The sequence below is a fragment of the Paramacrobiotus metropolitanus genome, unplaced genomic scaffold, assembly GCF_019649055.1.
Source record: "Paramacrobiotus metropolitanus isolate TYO unplaced genomic scaffold, Prichtersi_v1.0 Parri_scaffold0000030, whole genome shotgun sequence".
Classification (NCBI taxonomy): Eukaryota; Metazoa; Tardigrada; class Eutardigrada; order Parachela; family Macrobiotidae; genus Paramacrobiotus; species Paramacrobiotus metropolitanus.
Genome location: NW_026570250.1, coordinates 1066622 through 1075381, shown reverse-complemented (window position 1 = coordinate 1075381; position 8760 = coordinate 1066622). Strand labels below are relative to the sequence as shown.

At 42.0% G+C, this 8760-nt stretch overlaps 1 long non-coding RNA gene across 1 annotated transcript; it reads right to left on the bottom strand.

The window, feature by feature from the left end:
• Positions 1-8157: 8157 nt before the first annotated feature.
• LOC129588691 (uncharacterized) lies at positions 8158-8745 on the bottom strand. Its single transcript, XR_008690504.1, has 2 exons — positions 8518-8745; positions 8158-8401 (listed from the first exon to the last, which is right to left on the bottom strand). It is a non-coding gene; the product is annotated as an uncharacterized LOC129588691 (long non-coding RNA).
• Between the last annotated feature and the right edge of the window lie 15 nt (positions 8746-8760).

Sequence of the window (8760 nt, the reverse complement as noted above, 5' to 3'; positions counted from 1 at the left end):
CTGAACTAAACCAAAACCTTGGTGAACCAGCTGAACCCAACTAAATCCTTAGTGAACCGACTGAACCCAACCAAAACCTTAGTGAACCAGCTGAACCCAACCTAATTCTTAGCGAACTGACTGAACCCAACCAAAACCTTATTAAACCAAATGAACCCAACCAAAACTTCAGTGAACCGACTGAACCCAACGAAATTTTTGAGTGAACCAGTTGAATCCGTCTCAATCCTTCGTGAATCGACAGAATCCAACTGAACCCAACCAAAATTTTAGTGAACCAGCTAAACCCAAACCATATTGAACGAAATGAATCTAACCCAATCGTTGTTGTACCAACTCAACTCAATCGAAACATTAGTGAACCGACAGAACCCAACCAAAACCAAGTGAACCTCCTGAACGACCTTATTAAACCATCTGAATCAGCTAAACGCATTTATTAAGTGAAGTGAACCTACTGAACCAATCTAATGCGTAACGTAACCGCAAAAAATTAAGCGGCGCAATGTAATCGCAAAAATTTGGGCGGCGTATCGTAACCACAAGAAAATGAACGGCCTGACGTAACCACAAGAAAGTATGCGGCGCAACGTTACTGCAAGAAAGTGAACGGCGCAACATAACCACAAGACATGACCGGCAAAACGTAACCACAAGAGAGTAAGCGGCGCAGGGTATCCACAAGAGCGTGAAGGGCATAAAGTAACCACAAGAGAGTGTACGGCTTGACTTAACCACATGAGCGGCGTAAAGTAACCACAAGAGAGTGAGCGGCGTAACGTTACCACATGAGCGGCGTAAAGTAACCGCAAGAGAGTGAGCGGTGTAACGTAACCACAAGAGAGTAAGCGGCGCAATGTAACCACAAAAGAGTGAACGGCCGGACGTAACAACAAGAAAGTGAGCGGCGTAAAGTAACCACAAGAAAGTGAGCGGCGTAACGTACCCAATAGAGGCAATGTAACCGCAAGAGAGTGAGCGGTGTAACGTAACCACAAGAAAGTAAGCGGCGCAATGTAACCACAAAAGAGTGAACGGCCTGACGTAACCACAAGAAAGTGAGCGGCGCAACGTAACCACAAGAGGGTGAATGGCCTGAAGTAACCACAAGAACGTAAGCGGCGCAATGTAACCGCAAGAAATTGAGAGGCGTAACGTAACCACAAGAGAGTGAGCGGCGTTGCGTAACAACGAGAGAGTGAACTGCGCAATGTAACCACAAGACAGTGACTGGCAAAACGTAACCGCAAGAAAGTGAGCGGCGTAGCCTAACCACAAGAGAGTGAACGGCGTAACGTAATCACAAGAGAGTTAGCAGCGCAAAGTAACCAAAAGAGAGTGAGCACTAAATAAATCAAATTAAATAAAATAAATTAAAATGAAATATCTTAATTAAATAAATACTTGATGAATAATTGATAAAGTATTTACTTTTTTACTAACTAAATTCAATTAACTAAATAAATTCAATTATTAAAATAATTAAAAATAAATAAATAAAATAAATAAATTGAATAAATAAAATAACTAACCTAAATAAATTAGAATAAAATGAATAAAATATTTCAAATAAACTAAACTATAAATAACTGAACCAACGAAATGCTATAAAGTAAGTAATTTACAACACCGTTAACCCATTGAACTAATTGAGTAGACAAAGTAAATCTACTCCATTACAATTATTACCGAATTAAAATTACTAATCCAACTCATTCATGTAACTAAACCTACTAAACTAAACGAAGTAAACTTACCAAACAGCTTGCCAGACAAAAATGCTATAACGGATATAACTTACCAAACACGGTGCGCTTATTGAAATAACTGAATAAACATAGTGAACCTGCTCAACAAACGTACTAAGTGAATAAAGGGTGGGTCTCATATGGTACACGAGTGGGTCTCAGAAAGTAACCCCAAGAAGGATATTTGGCGTAATGTAGTCGTGCAAGAGTAAGCGGCGTAACTTGAACACACGAGAGAAAGCGAAGTAACGTGACCACAAGAGAGTGAGCGGCGTAACGTAGTTATGCCAAAGTAAGCGACGTAACGAAAGCACACGAGTAAGCGGCGCAAAGTAACCACAAGAAAGTGAGCGGCGTAAAGCAACCACAAGAAAGTATGCGGCGCAACGTTACTGCAAGAAAGTGAACGGCGCAACATAACCACAAGACATGACCGGCAAAACGTAACCACAAGAGAGTAAGCGGCGCAGGGTATCCACAAGAGCGTGAAGGGCATAAAGTAACCACAAGAGAGTGTACGGCTTGACTTAACCACATGAGCGGCGTAAAGTAACCACAAGAGAGTGAGCGGCGTAACGTTACCACATGAGCGGCGTAAAGTAACCGCAAGAGAGTGAGCGGTGTAACGTAACCACAAGAGAGTAAGCGGCGCAATGTAACCACAAAAGAGTGAACGGCCGGACGTAACAACAAGAAAGTGAGCGGCGTAAAGTAACCACAAGAAAGTGAGCGGCGTAACGTACCCAATAGAGGCAATGTAACCGCAAGAGAGTGAGCGGTGTAACGTAACCACAAGAAAGTAAGCGGCGCAATGTAACCACAAAAGAGTGAACGGCCTGACGTAACCACAAGAAAGTGAGCGGCGCAACGTAACCACAAGAGGGTGAATGGCCTGAAGTAACCACAAGAACGTAAGCGGCGCAATGTAACCGCAAGAAATTGAGAGGCGTAACGTAACCACAAGAGAGTGAGCGGCGTTGCGTAACAACGAGAGAGTGAACTGCGCAATGTAACCACAAGACAGTGACTGGCAAAACGTAACCGCAAGAAAGTGAGCGGCGTAGCCTAACCACAAGAGAGTGAACGGCGTAACGTAATCACAAGAGAGTTAGCAGCGCAAAGTAACCAAAAGAGAGTGAGCACTAAATAAATCAAATTAAATAAAATAAATTAAAATGAAATATCTTAATTAAATAAATACTTGATGAATAATTGATAAAGTATTTACTTTTTTACTAACTAAATTCAATTAACTAAATAAATTCAATTATTAAAATAATTAAAAATAAATAAATAAAATAAATAAATTGAATAAATAAAATAACTAACCTAAATAAATTAGAATAAAATGAATAAAATATTTCAAATAAACTAAACTATAAATAACTGAACCAACGAAATGCTATAAAGTAAGTAATTTACAACACCGTTAACCCATTGAACTAATTGAGTAGACAAAGTAAATCTACTCCATACAATTACTAAGCGAATTAAAATTACTAATCCAACTCATTCATGTAACTAAACCTACTAAACTAAACGAAGTAAACTTACCAAACAGCTTGCCAGACAAAAATGCTATAACGGATATAACTTACCAAACACGGTGCGCTTATTGAAATAACTGAATAAACATAGTGAACCTGCTCAACAAACGTACTAAGTGAATAAAGGGTGGGTCTCATATGGTACACGAGTGGGTCTCAGAAAGTAACCCCAAGAAGGATATTTGGCGTAATGTAGTCGTGCAAGAGTAAGCGGCGTAACTTGAACACACGAGAGAAAGCAAAGTAACGTGACCACAAGAGAGTGAGCGGCGTAACGTAGTTATGCCAAAGTAAGCGACGTAACGAAAGCACACGAGTAAGCGGCGCAAAGTAACCACAAGAAAGTGAGCGGCGTAAAGCAACCACAAGAGAGTGAGCGGCGTAACGTAACACTAGAGAGAAAGCGGCGCAAAGTAACCACAAGAGAGCAAGCGGCGTAAGGCAGGCAAAGCAAGTAGGCGAAGAATAGTAACCACAAGAGAGTGAGCGGCGTAAAGTAATCACAATAAATTTAGCGGCGTAACGTAGCCAAGCGAGTCAACGGCGGAAAGTAACCACAAGATAGTCACAGGCGCAAAATAACCACAAGTAACTGAGCCTCGTAAAGTAACCACAAGAAAGTAAGCGGCATAACGTAACCGTAAGAAGTGAGCGCCGTAACTTACCCACAAGAAAGTCACAGGCGCAAAGTAACCACAAAAAATTGAGTGGCGTAAAGTAACCATAAGAGAGTAAGGGGCATATCGTAACCACAGGAGAGTAAGCGGCATAACGTAACCCCAAGAAAGTGAGCGGCGTAACGTACCCACAAGGGAGTAAGCGGCATATCGTAATCAAAAAGAGAGTAAGCGGCATAACGTAACCACAAGAGTGTAAGCGGCAACTACTATAGACGGCTGTATAGGCGCTTTTCCCACGGTCACACCCGTGAGAATGACCTTTCGCCAAAGCGTGACCTTTCGGCGAATGACTCACCGTTGGATATATTTTTAAATTTCTTTTATAATTAATATAATAAAAACATAATATATTAATATGTTATTAAAATTATTTAACCTAAAAAATAATTAAACACGTCTATATATTTTTCTACAACGAAAAGAAATAAGTAGCGGATTTGAACGTGGGGGCTGAATAATAAGAACGCAGTTAGTGTGTTATATCTACCCAACTGCATTATTATTATATTTCAGCCCCAACCCGTTCGGCTGCGGATCCAATTTTCTACTGGAAGAAATAGTGTGCACCGTCGGGAATGGCTATAATAACAAAAAAGGGGGCTTTAGGGGAATGGAACGCGGGAGCTAAACTGCAGAGAAGCAGTCGCTACACATTTCAACTCGACTGCTTCTCTGCAGTTTAGTTCCCTTACCATTCGACCACGGCGCTTACTATCTTTATTTACTTATACAACAGCCTTCATACATCTTACTTAACCAGGGGAAACAGGATTGTATTTATTAACTACTTCCAACAGCTCTTGTTCCGCTGCATTAAGCATAGCTTCGGTCTTCGCACCAAGCAAATTGACTTTACCAGAGTGAAAAAGAACAGCGGTACAAGAAGCCACACGCATGCTTAAACCTGGGAATCGTTCTGGATTATACAGTTTCATGTATGAAATCGGCAGTTTTTCATAAAGCATTTCAAGGTTCAGTTTACGCTGTAAATTAACGGACGCAACAATATTCACAATCTGAAACTGCGACACTGTAACACCTTTAAACCCAAGATCCTGGATCGCTTTGCAGTAACGATGTGCCAAATTGCGAGCCTTCCGTATCGTATTTGCGCCATTAACGGTGATTTTACCATTGCTGTAGATCTGGCAGTGAGATGGATAAGTTTTATACCTTCGCATTAGGAGTCCCGAAAATTTCTGTGGACGGTATTCGACCATGCCATCCATGATATCAATATAATCCAGGTCTAGCATCTGGTTCAGATTCGCTGTCGCTACTATGTTCGTTATCATGCTTGACCAGCCAGTCTGTGAAAGCCACAGCTCTGTTAAAAAGTGCGTGTGGTTTAGTGGAAAGGTGATCATAGGGTGGGCATCCAATGTCATCCAAATTGTATACAAGAGGCAAATGCTGGCGCAAAATTTCCGTTCGCGATTCGCCTTTGATCCAGTAACGTCCCGTAAAAGTTTCCACAATGTCATCAAAAACACTGGACAACTGTGCCTTGTAATTCTGGACAACTGTGCCTTAATTTATAATGGGCACCTGGTGTCAAAGGTGCGTTCCAATTCCAGGCATGCAGACATTTAGGTATTTGCAGTTTATAGGACTGCACATGTCGACAAGCGCAACAAGAAACGGATAATCGTTCAATGTAGGTGGACCCGTTGGTGGTTACAGAGAATAATTCAACTACCGCGTCCATTTTAACTGTTTTGTGTCTGCTGTGTGATCGATTCCTTAAATACAGTTTACAAATGGCATTTCCCATAGTCGATTTTGAAACTCGTTTGCGCACTCCTGCTGGTATCGTAGTGGTTGGTGCCTCGCAGGCTGGGAAGAGTCGTTACATCACTAAACTGCTAATCAATCGCGATGATATGTTTGATGTTAAATTTGCTCGAATCGTTTATGCCTACACTGAGTGGCAGGAAGATTACGAACTATTGCAAAACAAAGTGCCATCAATAGAATTCACTCACGGTGTAACAGAAATTTTGGAAAACGATCACTTTTTCGCTGGGAGCGAGCCTAAATTATTAATTTTAGATGATTTGGCAACAAGCATTGTTGAGAGCAAAAGTGGAAGTAAACCTTTTACCCAAGATATACACCATAAAAATTTGACAGTGATTTACGTTGTCAACAATCTTTTTAAGCAAGGAAAATCTAGCAGAGACATACATTTAAACAGTCAATACATTCTGTTATTTCGCAATGTGCGCGATGTGAATCAGGTTAAAATTTTATCCAATCAGATGGGACTTCCATATTTACCTGCAGCCTACGCTAAAGCAACCGAAGAGCCATATCAACCTCTGGTTATCAACTTGCGAACGGATTCGCCAGGGTATTTAAGACTGCGGTCGCATATCCTACCAGGTGAGGTGCAACGTTTATATTTGGACCCTTCAAAATCCACACTGCCCAAAAATGTCCGCTAACGTGAATTCTTTAGCACCTTTATTGATTACACTAAGATCACTCAAGCCAGCACAGCGTCGCCAGCTGATCAGTTTTTGCAATCGCAAGCATTTGAAGGCTTTCTCAGAGGTTGCGCTAAACTGTGGGAAAGGGACAGCCCAGCTAACTCCGCAGCAGTTAACTGTGTGCAAACGTTGGCGTAAACCCTTAAAGCTTCCTGCTTTACGCCGTCATCCTATGAAAGCTAAAAAAGATATTTTATTGCAAAAGGGAGGATTTTTGGCTGCAGTGTTACCTATCTTAGCCTCCGTTGTTGCCAACGTCTTAACTCAATAGCTAGGAATGGAAGTACGGTATCTTGTGCCAAAAGAAATGATTAAGCCAACCGGTACTTCACCACAGCCAAGCCCACCTGACTTTTCTTCAATCAGGGAGCCAGCCGAAGCTTTTGAAATTTTGTCCCTGGATTCAATTACTTCAAATATTTTACAACGCAAAGATTTAAGTCAGTGGCAAAAGGCTGATATGCTGAGTAAAACACTGGAAAGGTATTTAGCTTTGCGACCTAATGCGGGTCCTGATCCCACCTTGGCAGTACCCCCGCCACAAGTACCGTTGCAGCAACCAGAACCTGCCCCTAAGCAGAAGGTAGACTTTGCATCGTTCCCGAGCTTTCAAACAGTATCACCGGTAAAGGAAAAAAAGAAGCGAACAAAACGTCTTTATACCAAGGTTCCCCGAGAACTGCGACCCCGAGGTGCTGCTGGAAACGTCGCAAAACAAAAAGCGGAAAATCAAGTGGGCAGCGGTTGGATTCAATGGTGAAATGAATCCCTGCGCTCCCATATCGGTGCATGTTGGAGAAAATATGCGACTAAACTGTTTTTCATCTTGTTGTCAAGACGAAGAGGATGAAAAAGAACGAAAAGACGGTGCAACAGACGTATTCCAATCCCCAGCACGTTGCCAGCCTAGGCGGTCTATGTCGGCTCCAGCGTTATTGCAGCCCTCCTCGTCCAAGCCGGAAAGAGGCGCAGCAGGTTTTGGAAAGCTTGGATGCCTACACACTACATAAGCCAAGACGTTACAAATTCCAAAGAAATCCCATCGTGGTACTGGACAAAGGCGTCCAGCTTCAGGTGGACCTGATGGATGTTTCAAAATACAGCAAGGAAAACAAGCATTTCAAGTTTATCGTTGTAGCAATTGATTGTTTTTCACGAAAAATGGCGTGCGAACCGGTGCTTAACAAAAGCGGAATCAAAGTGGCAGCAGCGCTTGAAAAGATTCTCGATCGATATGGCTACCCTGCTTTGGAAAGAATACAATTCGACAAAGGTACTCTAGTGTCTTTTTGTACTCATTATTCTATTACATAACCAGAATGCTTTGATCATTGTAGGAAAAGAGTTTTATAATTCGGAAGTGAAAAGCTTACTAAAACAACGCAAAATCCACATGTTTTCTTCAGAAAATAGCGACATTAAATGCGCTATGGCGGAGCGTGCGATTCGTACCATAAAAAATCGCCTATGGCGGCTCTTTGAAGTACGCAAAAGCCATAAATGCTACGACGTACTGCAAGACATTATTAACGCAATCAACCAAGTACCCACTTCGGCTCACGGAAAAGCACCGGCGGACGTTGACGACAGTAATTCTCTTGAAGTTTTAACACGCTCTACCGCGTTATGCTGTTGAACTCACCACAACATCCACCAAAGTTTAAAGTAGGCGATAGCGTACGAATTGCTGTAGACAAGTCCGTGTTTAAGAAAGGCTATGAAGCAAATTTTTCTCGTGAAGTATTTAAGGTGCAGCGTGTTATACGGCACATACCAGAACCAGTGTACGAGGTCGAGGACCTAGCCGGTGAGGTAATTCAAGGAAAATTTTACGAGCCTGAATTAGCCTTGTGCAGCGATGGCAGCCCGGGATAAGCCTTTTTATGTTACCCTTGTTTCGGATTCTTCGCTGGCCCAGCATCCCAATAACAATGCTGCGGAATGGACCACCAGATTAAAAAGCGCCATCAGTATTACGGGAAAATGGGAGGTTGGAATTGCGGAAGTGGTTTACATGAATTCGATGCTAACCAATTAGGCAAATGCTTACCGCCACCACTGCGTCTACCAACGCATTTAGTACTTCGCCCACCACTGGCTTAGCGCCATTGATACCTAGAACCCAAAGAACAAAGTACACTAAATGACCGCGTAAAATTTTCCCCTATTGTACCGATATCTCTTCTAACTTCCTCCTGTTGTACCGATATCTCTTCTAACATTAACTACAGTATTCCATATTTTCGTTAATTTAAATGAAAAGCAATGGGGGTGGGGTCAGAAAAAGAGGGGG